The 16,637-nt window shown below is 39.9% G+C and overlaps 2 long non-coding RNA genes across 3 annotated transcripts; both read right to left on the bottom strand.

Annotated features, from left to right (window-relative positions):
• Positions 1–7,008: 7,008 nt before the first annotated feature.
• Positions 7,009–7,546, bottom strand: LOC111859242 (uncharacterized). The gene is made up of 2 exons (XR_011984031.1): positions 7,410–7,546; positions 7,009–7,314 (listed from the first exon to the last, which is right to left on the bottom strand). It is a non-coding gene; the product is annotated as an uncharacterized lncRNA (long non-coding RNA).
• Positions 7,547–11,942: 4,396 nt separating this feature from the next.
• LOC140581190 (uncharacterized) lies at positions 11,943–13,838 on the bottom strand. Of its 2 annotated transcripts, XR_011984270.1 has the most exons (4): positions 13,282–13,838; positions 12,826–12,949; positions 12,635–12,742; positions 11,943–12,299 (listed from the first exon to the last, which is right to left on the bottom strand). It is a non-coding gene; the product is annotated as an uncharacterized lncRNA (long non-coding RNA). The 2 variants fall into 2 exon arrangements; XR_011984269.1 differs by lacking the exon at positions 13,282–13,838 and having other exon boundaries at positions 12,826–13,021.
• Positions 13,839–16,637: the final 2,799 nt, after the last annotated feature.

Raw genomic sequence — 16,637 nt, 5'->3', positions numbered from 1 at the left:
AGCTAAACTCAAAATAAATAAATTGTAGGGCCCTGATGGCATCTTACCTATAGTTTTAAAAGAGATGAGGGATATTATTAGCCAACCTTTAACTTTAATATTCCAGAAATCGTTATCTGCGGGTGTGGTACCTTCAGATTGGAAGCATGCTAATATAACACCCATATTCAAAAAAGGGGATAGAAGTAATCCAGCAAACTATAGGCCAATCAGTTTAAAAAACTTTAAAGAATAATGCTTCTGCTTAGTTATTTTTATAAAGACATCCTTCAGTAAACATCAGACATCCTATAAGGTGTCCTCCACGGCCCCCTGCTTATGTCATCTACAAGCTTGATTTGAGATGCTTGCTGGAGTAGCATGTTAAGTTGACAATGGTAACTAAGCTGCAGCCTGCTTGATTGTTAATGAAACATAGTCCAAATTCAACAGTGTCAGCGGTCATCCACTTTGCAGTGAGACTACAGAGTGACCATAACGCCCCATTTAGCCGTTGGGCCATATTTTTAAAAAAACTTTGAAAGAATAAAGCTTTACTTATTTTAATAAACATGCTTTTTTCAGTAAATGTTTGTTTCCGCTTATGTGCACAAACAAACGTTCCGGGGGCCAGGGCTTTAGAGTTTATCTTTAGGTCTATGGAAACAGATGTAATTATTTCTCTCAGGATCACGATGTGTATTCAGACCCAAAAACACACTAACTTAGGCGTTCACGCACCTTATCATGAAAAACCAGACAGAAATAGACTTGTAAATTAAAAAAAAAGACATCAACTGTTTTTGTTTATGTTTAAAGGTATAAAAAATAAAAATTAGCTGTCTTAAATGGACAAAAAATTGGCTCACTACTATTAAGACATTCACATATCTATTAGTCAAGTATAACAGACACTTTGTGCAAAAGCTGTTTCCTCATTTCGCTAACTGTTCACCAGAATCAGAACTCAATACGGTTTATGGTTGCAATTAAGGGTTAGAAGCTCATTGAGCTCCAATTCTGGTGACCGGTTAGGGAACTGAGGAAACAGCTTTTGCACAAAGTGTCTGCTTTGAAATAAATGAAACAGATGTTTCTTTGGCAGGTCATACTTGACTCCTTATACATTTTAAGAAAAAAACTTAAACTATATATGTCTGGTGTTTTTTGATTGAGTTTGATTATCAAACTCTATAGGCCAGCCCTTGGGTGCACGCTTGTGCGGATGTTCCGGGCTTTGCTGTGTGTGTGTGTGTGTGTGTGTGTGTGTAGGGTGTTCATCTTACTCCTAAAGTTGACTTTTTTATACTAATTTAAAATACCACATTTTTGTTCGCCTATTTAACAAATACATGTAAAGTTTTTATACCTTTAAACATCAACAAAAACAATTCATGTCTTTTTAAAATTTACAAGCCTATTTCTGCCTGATTTTTCACGATAAGGCTTGTGAACGACTAAGTTAGTTTGCTTTGGGTTTGAATACACGTCACGATCCTACTTTCACAGACCTAAAGTTAAACTCTAAAGCCCCAACCTCCGAGGTTTGTGTGTGTGTGTGTGTGTGTGTAGGAGGGGGCTGTTTGTGCACAAGAGCATGAACAAACATTTACTGAAAAAAGCATGTATATTAAAATAACTAAGGTTTTATTCTGTTAAAGTTTTCAAAGATATGTTTTTGATGCTTGTTGCTAAATGCTACTAACTAGTTCCTACAGTTATTAAATGTAATTAAATTAGCCGGTTCATCTTATTTAAAATAAACTAACAAAATACAACTAAATTGTTTTATGTTAAATATTTTACCATATCCCTGGGATTTCTGCAATCATTTGATCTGTTCAAGGGTTGCAGCGGGCATCTGGGGCTATCCTGGAGACTGTGAGGCAAGGCAGAGGACAACCTCCTGACACAATCATGATGTGAGAATACAGTATGTTACCCAGAGTACCATACTTGTACCGTCTCGTCGGTTTGTGTTGTGCCCTGTGTGCTGGGGCCTGTTCCCTTCTGTGGACATTAGCTGCTTGAAGAGGCTAAACTTGTAAAATGCATAAATTCAACCTAAAACTTGATGGCTAAGTTTTTTTTTTTACTGTTATAAAATAGCGGATTTGTTTAAAACAACACGCTAACAAAACACAACTAATGTTTTTTTACCATTTAAAGCTGCCCAACCCTCTTTGATCCCTAGCTAGAAAAGATCGACGAGTCTGGAGCACCATTAAAATCACGCTGCTAAAAGTTTTATTATTCCTTAAAACGCATTTAAAGCAGTACATTAATAAACACATGTAATGTATTTTATTCTTTTAAAGACTAATGAAGCTGATTTGCTGGCATAAGCTGGTCTTATCGATCACGACAATAACTTGTGTGCTGGGGCCTGTACCCCCGCTGCGGACATTAGACATGTCAAAACATGTAAAATGCATTAAATCACCTATTTTATACTATTACAATTAAGACAAATTAATAAATAGAGTTAATGTGCTTTCTGCCAGGAAGGTTTGCTGACTGTGTGGTTCCTATACACAGGGCTAGCGGCTAAACGGGGTGTTATAGGCCCCCCCTTGCTGTAGTCTTGCTGCTACAGTTTGTCAGCTAGCGGCCATGTTTGACTCCGCGACTCTATAGGCATGTGCTACTGGGTGAGAGAGAGAGCATGGTGGGATATGATGTTTGGGGGTTTGTGTCTCTCCAACATTGGGAGAGAGCATGCTAGGAAAACTTCTCATTTCAACTTCATTTGCTGTCGTGGTCGGGCCGAAAAGGTAATTCCTCCTAAAAGTTTGCTGGTTAAATGCTTTCTTCAAACTTATACCGAAATAAAACATTGGTATATACTGCTAAAGTTTTTCTTCTTCTTTAAACATGTTGGTTAAATATAATGAGTTTAAATGTTTTCTTCCTTTAAAATGCGTAAAGTCGGGTTGCGTGTGCCAACTCCTAACAGTACGTGGCACATTCATCCTGCTGTACGTTTTTTTTTTTTATTCCTTAAAACGTAATAAAAAAATAACACATTAATAAATACATGTAATGTATTTTTGTTTTTTGCAGGTTGGGTGTGGCTGGTGGCCATAATGTACAGGCAGGTCAAGCTTATTTTATGAATCATTTATAAGGGCAGTGTCCTGATTGACCTACTACCAGAATGACCTAGGTGGGGTGGAAATTCTAGGAGATATAGGAATATGTAATTTATTGTGTTTTTAAACATCACAAGGAAATGCAAATGAGTGTCATTGGACAGTACTTATATCTTGATTTGGCATTACTCACACAGCTTACAGTACAAAGGATTTTGACCAGTGATATGTCACTTGAACAGAAATGAGAAAAATGTAAGTCTCACTGGTTTTGCAGGTTTACAGACACGTTACATTGCTGTAGCGCCCCCTATTGACTGATCAGCGTCAAATTTGGAGGGCCCTTCTCTAGGACCTTGCTTCAAGTTTGATGACGATTGGCTAAGGACACCCGAGATATAGCTGTCTGATTGAAATGGGCATGGCACCAGTACGGTCTGGATGTGGCTGGGTGAAAATCCTTGGATGTGTTGGGAAAACCCTGTTTTCAGACTTGAGAAGTTCTCTGTGTTGATTGATTTGGTAAAACGTATTGAATCGGCCTAGCCAAAAATTTCAACTGTCTGCTTGACAGTTTTGGAGAAATAGGCAGAAATGCAAAAATGGTTGCAGTAGCGCCCCTTCTGGCAGACTGGGTTGTCCTTACCAGGGTGGGTTGAGGGTCAGAGGACAAAGGTACCATCTATATTTCGTTTGGATTGGTCATTGGTAAGCCTGTTAAATGGCTGCTTAATTTTGATTGGCTGATAGTGGCCACCATTTTAGAACTTATGACTGCCATTGTATGTGTCTGACCTGCCAAATACCTGCCAAATTTCACTTGGATTGGCCAAGTCAGTCAGGAGATATTGGCAGATTTTAGTTGTAGCGCCCCCTATTGACAAAATGTGGCCCATCTTGTACAGTGTCCCCAGAATGGTGCAGAGAGGTAGGTTTTCAAATTTGGTTAAGGCATGGCCAAGTTATAGCAGTCAGACTAAAATGAGCCAAATTTGGACAGGGTTTGGGCATAGCTAATGGCTGTGCGATAGACAATTGTCAGACTTATTTTAATATGTCTTGATCAGCTCAGAGGTCTGATTGGTCTGACACCTCATTTGTCTGATTTGGTTGGACAAGGTAGGACTTTAAGGCAGAAGTAGTATTTAATTAGCAAAAAATCTAAGTAGACGGTGCTTAATAGTCCATATGGCAAGTTAGTAGGGCATGGCTGTCTATCTGCAGAAAAAAAAAATTAGACTGTAGGACTAATGGATCAGGAGATATTGAACGAAACGTTGGGTCAGATGATCTGAGTAGTGGGTAGGAATAGCCATCTTCCTGCCAAATTTGGTCGGCCTAGGTCTTACGGTTTAGGCTGGCCATTCAGTTTCAGGGAAGAAAAATTAATTACTTAATTACTAGCGATTAGTAATCAAAGAAGTCAAAAACAAGATACAGCTAATAATAAGTTAAGACATAAATGAGAAAATATCAATATCACAAAAAGCAAGAGAATAAAAATCTTAAAATCTAATGATTTAAAAACAAAAATTTTAAATTAGTTTTAAAAAATTTAAACTGACAGGCAGCCAATGTAGTGAAGCTAAAATAGGAGAAACAGAATCATATTTTCTTTCTGCAACTAAAAAGTGAGCAGCAGCATTCTGTAACAACTACAACCTACTTATCAAGGATTTATTGATTCCACAATACAATGAGTTGCAGAAATCCAGACGTGAAAAAATAAAACCATGCATCACTTTCTCAAGATTCCTATGAGGTAAGAGGTTTTACCTTAGCTAAAAGACAAAGTTGAAAAAAACTCCTCTTTACTACGGAGTTTCTGCTTCTCAAATGAGCGGTGGCTGTCAAAAATAACCCTCAGGTTATGGACATGTGGTTTGATAAAATCCGAAAAGGAACCAAGGAGTTCACGACCCTTTTGGATTATTGCGGATGGGCAAATACAATTAGCAACTCAGTTTTGTTTTGATTAAGATCAAGAAAATTATCAGCAATCTAGGATCTTAGTTCAGAGAATTTTTCAGCCGGGTTATTTCCGAGCTATTGACAAGAATGTAAACCTGTGTATCTGCACTGAATGGGATGTTGAACTTCCTGAAGATAGTGCTCATTGGTTTTAGATAAATTCAAAATAAAATAGGGTCCAATATGGATCCCTGAGGAACACCACATTTTACAGGCGCTAGAGATGACAGTAGAATTGAATGACACCAAGAATTGTCTACCAGTGAGATGAGATTTAAACCAGTAAAGAGCAGCACCTTTAAGCCCAACCTGTTGTTCCAGCCTTCTTTACAGAATGTCATGATCAACAGTATCAAATGCTGCAGTGAGATCTAGAAGGACAAGAACTGTCAACTGAGTCAATGAGTGAGGTGTCATTAAACACCTTCAGAAGAGCTGTCTCAACACCATGGAAGCGTCGGAAGCCGGATTGGTACATCTCAAATAAATTATTGTTAAGATGACCGACTGATGAATAATTGTTTCTAAAATTTTAGCCAGAAAAATCAGTTGTGAAATTGGTCGATAGTTGGCCAACGCTCCAGGTCCAAATCTAGACCTGCTTTTTTCAGAACAGGTCGCATCACTGCCTGTTTGAATAATGATGACACCACCAATAAGAGAGGGCCCAGAACATCAAAAGCTTTAACTAAAAGGTGTGAGGGAATAACATCTAGAGGACAGAAAATAGGTTTAAGTTTAACCACGGTACTCTGAGTGTGAGACAGCCTCAAAGGATTCAAATACAATGTCATGATCAACATCCCGAAGTGAATATCCAGTAGGAACAATCCCAGAATGGATAGCATCAATTTTACTGACAAAATATGAAAGAAACTGCTCACATGAAAGAGTATTAATAGATCCTGTCTCTAACAAAGGGTAAATAACTGCATTAATAGCCTTATACAAAACCCGAGGATTGTTAGAGTGAGAAGTTACCAGACTGGAGTAATAATCATGTTTAGCTTTGATCACTGCCATTTGGAACTTAAACAAAGAAGTCCTGAAGATCTGCTTAGACACAGTTAACCTATCTTTCTTCCAGTGGCTTTCAGCCATTCTACAGTCATGATGTGTAGTGCACAGCTGATGTGTAGTGTCATTTAACCAAAAATAAAAGGTTTTCCCTTATCACGTACTGTATCTTAAAAGGAGCAATAGAGTCTAAAATCATTTTACATGATAAATTTAAAGCTAAAACAGAATCATCAATACTGTCACACTGGCGTTGTGTTTCCAAATTGGAGAATCTAATTTTAAAATCAGATATAATGGCTGGAGTTGCAGAAATCCAGACGTGTGGTTTTTTTTTTTTTTTTTTTTTTTACATCGCTTTCTCGATTCCTATGAGATAAAAGGTTTGACCTTAGCTAAAAGACAAAGTTGAAAAAAAACAACTCTTTACTACGGAGTTTATCTGCCTCTCAAATGAGCGGTGGCTGTAGTGTTGATATCAACAGTAATATTCACATCCATTGTTATGGAAAAATTCAGTAAAAGCAACATCACATATTTCAATATTATTGACTGTAAAACCTTGTTAAAACAAGATCAAGGGTGTGGCCGAGAGAATGAGTTGGAGAGTTAATATGCGGTGTAAATTCAAATGTGTCATGACCTGCTCCTACAATCCTCTTCTGTGCCACGCCCCCTCATTTTCCATGTGTGCAACCCCGATTGTGACCAGCTGTTTTCTGTTATTTCAATTTGTCCTGTGTATTTCAGTCCGCGTTCAAGTACGTTTCCCAAGGTCTGTCATTGAAGTCTCATGGTAATGATAAAAAGCCATTAACCGATTGTGGCGGAACGAGCAGGGAGGGGATGAAGGATGTTTGACTTTCACCCTAAGGAATCTCTGGTTGATAACCCACTTAGAACCAAGGCTCACAGGTTCGTTCACACATATATACAGGCAGGGACGTGATTCCAACATATAACTTTATTACTCATTACAATCAGACAGCCTAAACCCCCCCAAAAACCATGACAAACTGGGCAAGGAACAGTTTGTTTTAGCACAGGGACAAAAAAAGGCAAAACTTGGGAAGGGGGAAAGACTTCAACACTGCACAGCACATGTGACCACAACACACTCCACACCACTCCAAGTGTTCTCCACTAACAGGCTAATCAAATGAAACAGCCCCCGTCCTAAACAATTTCACAAACACTCACAAATAAAACTAAACACAAAAGGGTAAAAAGAAATCATAACCAGTTGGTAAAATAACTTAAACAAAAAACAGCAGAAGACAAAACAAAGCAGAAACAAAACATTAATAATCTTAAAATCAATTTAAAATAACATACAGAAGCCCAGCCTACCTTGCCTCAGTGAAACTGACGACAGCCTTCGTTCACCAGAAGAAAAACTCATACGTCCTTCGTTTACTTTTAGTAACCAATTAGTAGAACCAAGGTTTCAGCGATGGAGGAGATGAGGGGTATGAAGCCCAAACTCAGGCACTAAAACCAAAGAACCCATTAGCCAGCACGTAACCGACCTTTGCTAAAAGCCAGCCTGATAAAACATACCTCCTGCTTGACACAAATAAGACGCCCGACAAGAAGCAGCCACTTAAAATGATAGAACATGTTACCGGTACGGACGCCTAGTCCTCCAAAAGGATGAAACCAAGTAGAAGGTACACACCCAGGTGGAAACCTTGTGATATACACTCACCTAAAGGATTATTAGGAACACCTGTTCAATTTCTCATTAATGCAATTATCTAATCAACCAATCACATGGCAGTTGCTTCAATGCATTTAGGGGTGTGGTCCTGGTCAAGACAATCTCCTGAACTCCAAACTGAATGTCAGAATGGGAAAGAAAGGTGATTTAAGCAATTTTGAGCGTGGCATGGTTGTTGGTGCCAGACGGGCCGGTCTGAGTATTTCACAATCTGCTCAGTTACTGGGATTTTCACGCACAACCATTTCTAGGGTTTACAAAGAATGGTGTGCAAAGAGAAAAACATCCAGTATGCGGCAGTCCTGTGGGCGAAAATGCCTTGTTGATGCTAGAGGTCAGAGGAGAATGGACTGATTCAAGCTGATAGAAGAGCAACTTTGACCGAAATAACCACTCGTTACAACCGAGGTATGCAGCAAAGCATTTGTGAAGCCACAACACGCACAACCTTGAGGCGGATGGGCTACAACAGCAGAAGACCCCACCGGGTACCACTCATCTCCACTACAAATAGGAAAAAGAGGCTACAATTTGCACGAGCTCACCAAAATTGGACAGTTGAAGACTGGAAAAATGTTGCCTGGTCTGATGAGTCTCGATTTCTGTTGAGACATTCAAATGGTAGAGTCAGAATTTGGCGTAAACAGAATGAGAACATGGATCCATCATGCCTTGTTACCACTGTGCAGGCTGGTGGTGGTGGTGTAATGGTGTGGGGGATGTTTTCTTGGCACACTTTAGGCCCCTTAGTGCCAATTGGGCATCGTTTAAATGCCACGGCCTACCTGAGCATTGTTTCTGACCATGTCCATCCCTTTATGACCACCATGTACCCATCCTCTGATGGCTACTTCCAGCAGGATAATGCACCATGTCACAAAGCTGGAATCATTTCAAATTGGTTTCTTGAACATGACAATAAGTTCACTGTACTAAAATGGCCCCCACAGTCACCAGATCTCAACCCAATAGAGCATCTTTGGGGTGTGGTGGAACGGGAGCTTCGTGCCCTGGATGTGCATCCCACAAATCTTCATCAACTGCAAGATGCTATCCTATCAATATAGGCCAACATTTCTAAAGAATGCTTTCAGCACCTTGTTGAATCAATGCCACGTAGAATTAAGGCAGTTCTGAAGGCGAAAGGGGGTCAAACACCGTATTAGTATGGTGTTCCTAATAATCCTTTAGGTGAGTGTATATACGGTTCCACCCAGGCGCCGCCCACCAATTTACACCCAACGTCAAAGCGGCAACCACAAAAAGGCGTGACCTGCTACATAAGGGTATAGATTGACAACAAACATGAATATTAAAATTGCCAACAATAAGAACTTGGTCGTAGAAGAGTCTAATATCAGCCAGGAGATCAGAAAATTCTAAAATAATCATTATTTCCAGGAGGCCTATACACCACCGCACAAAGCGAGGAAGGAGAGCTACATACTTCAAAAAGTTGCAGTTTGAAGCTACTTTGATGCCATGGGGCTGGACAGTTCAAGTTCAATGAGGCAGGTTATTAGCATGCCTTGTGTGGCACCTTTAGTGTGTGTTATAGTGTGTGTAATAATGTGTGCCCCTGTGTATTCCACATATTTCATAATGTAAAGTGTATGTGTCATACTACATATCGATCCCCTGCGTGTTACAGAGAGGCACAGTGAATGATGAAGGGATGATACATCGCAGCTCAAACAAGGGACTTTATTTTAACTCAAAGAAACAAAAGGAACCATGAGGGATCAAAAACGAAGCAGGTAGCAGCACAGAGAGAGCCACAGCAAACAGACAACAACCAACTCTGGAACAAGTGCAAGGGCAGGCACATATATACACAGATAATGACAAGGGGCAGGTGTGAACCAATTACAATCAAACAAATACTAAAGTCTGGGGGCAACAAGAAGCAGGTGTGGGTCAATTCACAAATCACAAAAGACTCAAACACTTAGAAAGGGGTGACTAGTGACATCTGCTGGCCAAGCAGGGAAATGACAGGGTAGGACTGTGAGGTGTGTTAATGTGTTACCCCAAGCGTGTGTGTTATGTAAATAGTTATCTCAATCTATCTGTGCAGCTGTTAGGGAGAGTGAGAGTACTTGGCTCAGGTCAGGTAATGAAGGCAGTTCTTTCGGTTAAACTGTGAGAGTTGTTTCATTCAAACCACCATGACCTACAAATTCGCAACAATGGTGTCAGAAGTGGGATCAGGCCTCGAAGATGGGATTGAGGACCTGATTCAGGAGCTGTGACAGACCAAGATGCAAAGTCAGTGCAAAGCAGATGCAGCGCCAAGGTAGAGAGAGACCCCATGATCTTTGCATTGTGCCTTCCTAGGGCAGCCCAGTGGGAATAGTGCACTTTACTTACTGTGCTTGCAGTACCAGCCAGAAGAGCACACAGCAGCTCTGCATCAAGTTGTACTGATGAGAGTGGAAGCTGCATATACTGGGATGAAGACCCCCCTGAAGACCCTTTGCAGCAGAAAAGAGCTGCTGGGGCCTTTACCTTGCTTGAGTGCATCTCGCAGCATGGCACAGTGAGCCACTCATGGCCCAGCTCAGCTTGAACGAGAACACAAAGTGGATGCACCAACTTAAAAAGAATGTTTCTTTTTTGGAATACTCATTCTAGTTGTGTGGAATTACTCTCCATGATTCAATTGAGTTTAGTCTAAATAACCTTTTTTCACTCTGATGGACTCTTGGGAGTTAAAGATATGGGGCCGGTTGCACAAAACACCTTAAGTTAAGATTTTCCTTAAAGTCCGAGTTAAGGTCTCCTTAAAATAAAGTCGGTTGCACAAAACGCCCTTAAGTCTCCCCCTTAAGGTTTCCTTAATTTTTTCTCTTAAGTATTTAAGTTTTTCTCCTTATCTTGGTCTTATATTTAAGGAATCCCTTAACGGTTGCACAAAACACCTTAGCAACCAAACTAAGGGAAAAAAATTAAGGTACCTCTAACCTTACCTTAACTGCGAGATGGCGGAGTTTATGCTAATAGATAACGAAAATGAACGCATCCCAAAAAGAGTGTTCCGTGACCGGGAGAATCCCTTAGATACGCTCAACGATGAGCAATTGATTTTGCTGTATAAATTTGACCGGCAGTCAATTTATGATTTGTCCGACCGTCTACAGTTGGATCACTCCACAAACCGAAGCTGTGCTCTCCCGGCTGCGTTGCAATTAATGATCGCTCTGCGGTTTTATGCTACGGGCTCCTTCCAGGCTGTAATAGGCGATGTATTTCATGTTCACAAATCAACGGTGTGCCGCGTCATTCACCGAATTTCAAACGCCATTGCCGGTCTTTTGAATACCGTGGTGAAGTTCCCCTCAAAACCTGAAGAGGATGAAATAGCAACAAACTTTTTTAATGTAGCCGGCTTCCCAAGAGTGTGCGGGGTGATAGATGGGACCCACATCAGGATTCAAGCTCCGGTACAACACGAAGATCAGTTTATTAACAGAAAAAATCAATATTCAATCAATGTACAGTTAGTCTGCAATCATGAAAATAAAATAACTAACGTTGTAGCACAATGGCCTGGCAGTACCCATGACGCTCGAATATTGGATGAGAGCATCCTTGCAAGGGAATTTGAGGAAGGGAGGCACAAAGGCATCCTCCTTGGGGACAGTGGTTATCCGTGTCGTTCATGGCTAATGACACCATTCAGAAATCCTGCCAACAGTTCTCAGGCAAGTATAGTCTAAGTATCCAAATTGTAAAATAGACCTACCTTGTTCAGCTGCATGCTTAATTTACAATTTATTCAATGTGATTGATAATAATCGATAGTACCATGTGGTCCCCTCCCTCTTTCTAACAGGAGAGCTACAATTTTAGCTTGTGTAAAACACGGGCAATTATTGAGCGGGTCAACGGGCAGCTAAAACGACGCTTCCACTGCCTACATGGCGAGCTTCGTGTGGATCCAGGCAGAGCATGCAGAATTATTCTAGCATGTGTAGTTCTGTTCAATCTATCTAAGGGCAGTGAAGTAGAGGAGGATGAGCAGCAGGAGAACACTGAAGATGTGGAGGAGGATCGGGAGGAAGGAGTTGAAAACAGTGGATACACCGTGCGAGAGACGATAGTACAGAATTTCTTTAGCTAAAAAGAATAGCTGGGCTATAAATAAAGAATGATTTGACAAATTATCGTAATTAAATTATTTTATTTCTCATTGAAAGAGTATGAATAATTGTAAATAGTTATGTTATAGATGTATAAATATGATTTAGAAATAAGTACAGGTATTATATAAATTTTAATGACTTTTATTAAGTGTACACGTCGCTATAGCTATCTATTCTTCTAGGGACGTTACAGTAAATGTAATTGATTCTTCTGTTAGCTTGCTTATTTTGTGTTGCAATAAAATATTGTTCATTTGCAAATTGTTTTTTTCTACGAGCAAGTTTTCAATTTCAAGCTCTAATTTCTTTTTTTGGAGAAGCAAAACCTCCTTTTGGAGTGCCAGTACAGCTACACCGTCTTCTTTCCCGCTGTTTCTGTAATACAAAAAAGAGCAAAGTATTAATACAACTAGCGATGTGCAAAAATATTACACAGGAGTCATAATGTTTCCCTATTAAATCCCCGTTTTACCCGACTTCCTGGCTCTACTCCCTTGCTTGCCCGTTCGCCTACCGACGATCGTGACACATAACTTGCAATTTTTTTTTATTAAGTATAAACTTTAACTGCACTGCGATAAGAAATATAATTGAATACTGTGTGAGACTGAAAATGCTTATTATACAGTATGATTGGATCGAAATTTAGTGCTGTATTTTTTCTGTGTAATTGATCCGGGAAAAGGTAGCACGGCGTACCAAAAACTTACCTTGACACCCCCGGTGTCTTTGGAGGGTTAGCTGGGCTGCGAGGCATGACGATCGATGTACTTGCAGCCGCAACGTCATATTCTTCCGTCATTAACTCATCTGGCTCACTGAACAAGGTTTTACTAGTTAAATATATAGTCATGACATTAACCCTAATGTCATTAATTAGGCTTAACCTGAAGAATGTTACCCTTCCAAATGACCACAGCTCTCCCCTCCGCCAGTTATTCCAACCACTGTAGGTGAGTCACGACCAATTATGTCCGCTACCATCGCTGCCTCATTTGAAAGAGGTTTTGGAGGTGGACCTCCACCTTCAAAATGACATTTTGTATAGAATAAATTCTGGTAATGATTTTTTTTTCTAGCACAATAGGTTGCAGTCTAAACGCGAGTGTCAAAGAACGTTAAGCCTGTTTCACGTTCAGCCTAGCTTGCTAACCATAGCATATAACGTTATAGAACCATTACAGTCTACTTTATATCTATACCTTAAATACTTTAATGTGTAATAACTTGTTGAAAGAAGATGAGCAACTTATGTACAGCAATAAAGACTAACATTAACAGTTCCCTCAAGTCATGTTAGTCATTTAACCTATCCGAAGTTGTAAGTTAACGTCAACTAGTAAGATCGAGTTCTTACCAGTTTTGTTACATTCTCTCCTGTATTTAGTGATCTCTTTTTTGGCCAGAACAGATAAGTTGTCGTATTTTTTTTGCACCTCTTGTATGGACCTTTTCACCAGACTTCTTGAATTAATTTTCATTACAATTTCCTCCCACATTCTTTGTTTTCTGTTTGCTGTTATTTGCGGATCAAATTTACTTTTTAGTATGTTCTTTCTTTTATTGAATTCTTCCAAAAGTACTATCTTTTCCTCCTCTGACCAATTTGGCTTTCTTGTCTTCTTTTCTTCCATTTTTTTTCTTACTTTGTGAGTAACTTTACTTTGTGAGGCGATAACAGGTATCACAAGAAAGCGCGAGTGCAAAGATATGAACGGTCTCCATGGAAACGGGACAATTTTACTGCTGTAAAACGTCTTTCAATGTTGTAAATCCCTTAATGTTTTTCCTTAACTAAGGAAACCTTTTAAGGGGTTCTGTGCAACACCCTTAAATAAATCCCTTAGCTAAGGAGAAATTAAACCTTAAGTGTTATACTTAAGGGGAAAACTTAAGGTGTTTTGTGCAACCGGCCCCTGGTCTTGACTCGGACTTGATTAAGATGGACTCGAACGCAACACTGCAAATAAATACAAGCAAATAAACTAATAGTCCGTACACACATATAGCAAATCAAATCAATGGTTATTTATCAAATGCAAAACAGTGCAGTAAACAGCATATATATATATATATATATATATATATATATATATATATATATATATATATATATATATCTATCAAAGCCTGTTTAATCTTGCAAGTGTAAGAACAGAACAATATAAGCAAGTGAGATAAGCTCACACACACACACACGCACATGTTTGTAATCATATATTTGTGAGGACTCTCCATTCAAAACTCTAATCCCAACATGGCAACCTTAACCCCTACCCAGTCTTAATCTTAACCATAAGCAACCAAACAAAATACAACACTTTTGGTGTTTTTAGTTTATTGATTGCATGCACGAATCTTTGTGGGGACCTGAAAAAAACCAGGCTTTTATCATCATTGTGAGGGACATTTGGTCCCCACAATGTAATATAAACATAATCCACACACATGGGTTAGGTATCTACAGTGCTCACAGAAAGTCTTGGGATGCTTGTTTATTTCTGTAATATTGTTGCTAATTTCTTGGTTTTATAACAAACGTCCATTGACAAGCAATGTTTAACATTTAACAGGTGTGCTTTGTATAAAATAAGCTTACATATTAATAGTGAAATTATGAATGTACTTTTAGTGGCTTAGATAAAGAAAAAGCTTTGTGTATAAGCTACTTGTTCATTTAATTGTTCATTAGGCTGTAAGCATACTTGTCATGTAATCCAATGCAGCAGAGAAATCACAGTGTAAGCAGGGCAGGTGTAATCTCTGGCCAAAACGCATCACTCATTGCAGCTCTCACACACACAGGAAACAGCAAGGAAGATTTATGTAAATATGATTGTGTGTGCCTTGATTGCATTATTGTGATAATAATATACATGCAAGGTCAGGGCTGGAAGTTATGCTCACCCTAGGGTGACCAGATAATCCATGTCAGGGAGGACACTTTGAGCTACTTCAGGTTTTACAAACTACTTTCAAATTGAAAGGCTCCTGTGCTCGGCTAATTAGTTCAGCTCTTCTTGTGCTTTGACTGGTTTATTTCCTTGACTGAAAGACTCATCCAGCTGTTTCACATTAACATTAGTGACACATGCATGATTATAGGAGACTGACCAATCAGCACACAGCAAGAACTCAGTGCTCAAGTGAAATCCAGGTCCGTTTAATTGAAATGGTAATTTACAATTCCTGTCCTAGCTCAGAGTGTCCTCCCTGACATGGATTATCTGGTCACCCTAGCTCACCCTCTCATGTGAAGCGATTAGGCCAAGTACAAAAACCAACACGAGCCCACTGGCTAGTAAAACACCTACATGTTGGATCACATTTTTTACAGAATTGGCTCTATGGCTAGTAGCAAAAATTCTGAAGTTACACCCCTGTCCGAAGTTATTCTAGATAAGAAATTAAGGTGGTCATATATGGAATAATTAGATGCACTTGTGTCTGGTAAATAGGTGAGAGCTGGAACTCCCACACATTAGTTTTTGCTTTTGGCCCACATCACACTTGAAAATTTCCAGAATTTGATTAACATGGCATTGCTTTCGCTTTGCTTTAGGCTACTGCTGGTGGAAATGAGATGTTACATTATTAATGCCAGTAAACTCTCTCTAAAAGAAAACCTCCCTCTAGAGCGGGTTCTGCCCTGATCATCTTGAGAGCCAGCGCAGCGCTCAGCCCAATCCGTGATGTGATTGGAACTGGGTTTGGAGCATATGGATGCCATTTGTGAGGAGCAGGGAGAGAGCGAGGGCCCGTCAGTCCTCTTCTATCTCTCTATCCATCTGTTTTCACATTAGTTCGCAAGTTATAGTATCCTCAGGGCTCCAATGAGCATAAATCAGAGCTACGAGCATGTTCAGCTTTTCCCAGCCATCATAAAACGATGATTTAAAATCCGGTCTGTCAAAACACGCCGCTCCAAAATTCAGCTTGCGCCCCTCGCGCTGAACACAAGGGTTCTATCTCATCTGTGTAATTTATGGCCACCGTGGGAGATGCGGATGGTTAGAGCCCAGGCCACCAACAGACAGAAAAACAGTAGGGACCTCACCTTCTTCAGCTGGAATTCTGGATTGAATGGGATCAAAAAAAGGAAAAAAAAACCAATTAGGTCTGTTTCTCTTCTAGGCAAAATGGATGGCGAGCTGAATGTTTAGGGGGCTAGTGATGCATCTTTGGACCACTGGGTCATGTTGCACTTGTGAGTTTCGGAATTCGTACCACAGAGGGTCTTGCCAGGGGCCATGTGATGTATTGGACGCTGGGTGCATGCAGAGGCCAAATAAAACATGGGGGTGGGGGGGGGGGGGGGGTGGCTAGCAGTATGTGCAGTATGGTGTTTGTATAACCACGTCACTCTGTGCTTCTTTAATGTCATCCTGTCTGTAAGCCCACCCAGCCCATGGAGACGTTCTCACCTGGAAGCGTGTCACTGGGCACTGAGACAGACAGCCACAGATTCATCAGCCTCCTTCTTGTGGTTTCCTAGCACCATGTTGTAGGGTGTACGGTCTACTTATAGACGATAGACGATTCAGGGCTCACAGTTCAATACACTAGCAATATATTCAACAAAATAAGACTGAAAACAAACTAAGATCTCACTGGGCCTCATTCACCAACCGTTCTTACGAACAAATTTGTTCTTAAACCCCATGTACACACTTTTTTACAAAGATTCTGACATTCACCAATGTTTCCTTATCT

The sequence above is a fragment of the Paramormyrops kingsleyae genome, chromosome 19, assembly GCF_048594095.1.
Source record: "Paramormyrops kingsleyae isolate MSU_618 chromosome 19, PKINGS_0.4, whole genome shotgun sequence".
Taxonomy (NCBI): domain Eukaryota; kingdom Metazoa; phylum Chordata; class Actinopteri; order Osteoglossiformes; family Mormyridae; genus Paramormyrops; species Paramormyrops kingsleyae.
The sequence above is the reverse complement of the archived record's forward strand: the minus strand, read 5'-3'. Positions and strand labels throughout refer to the sequence as shown.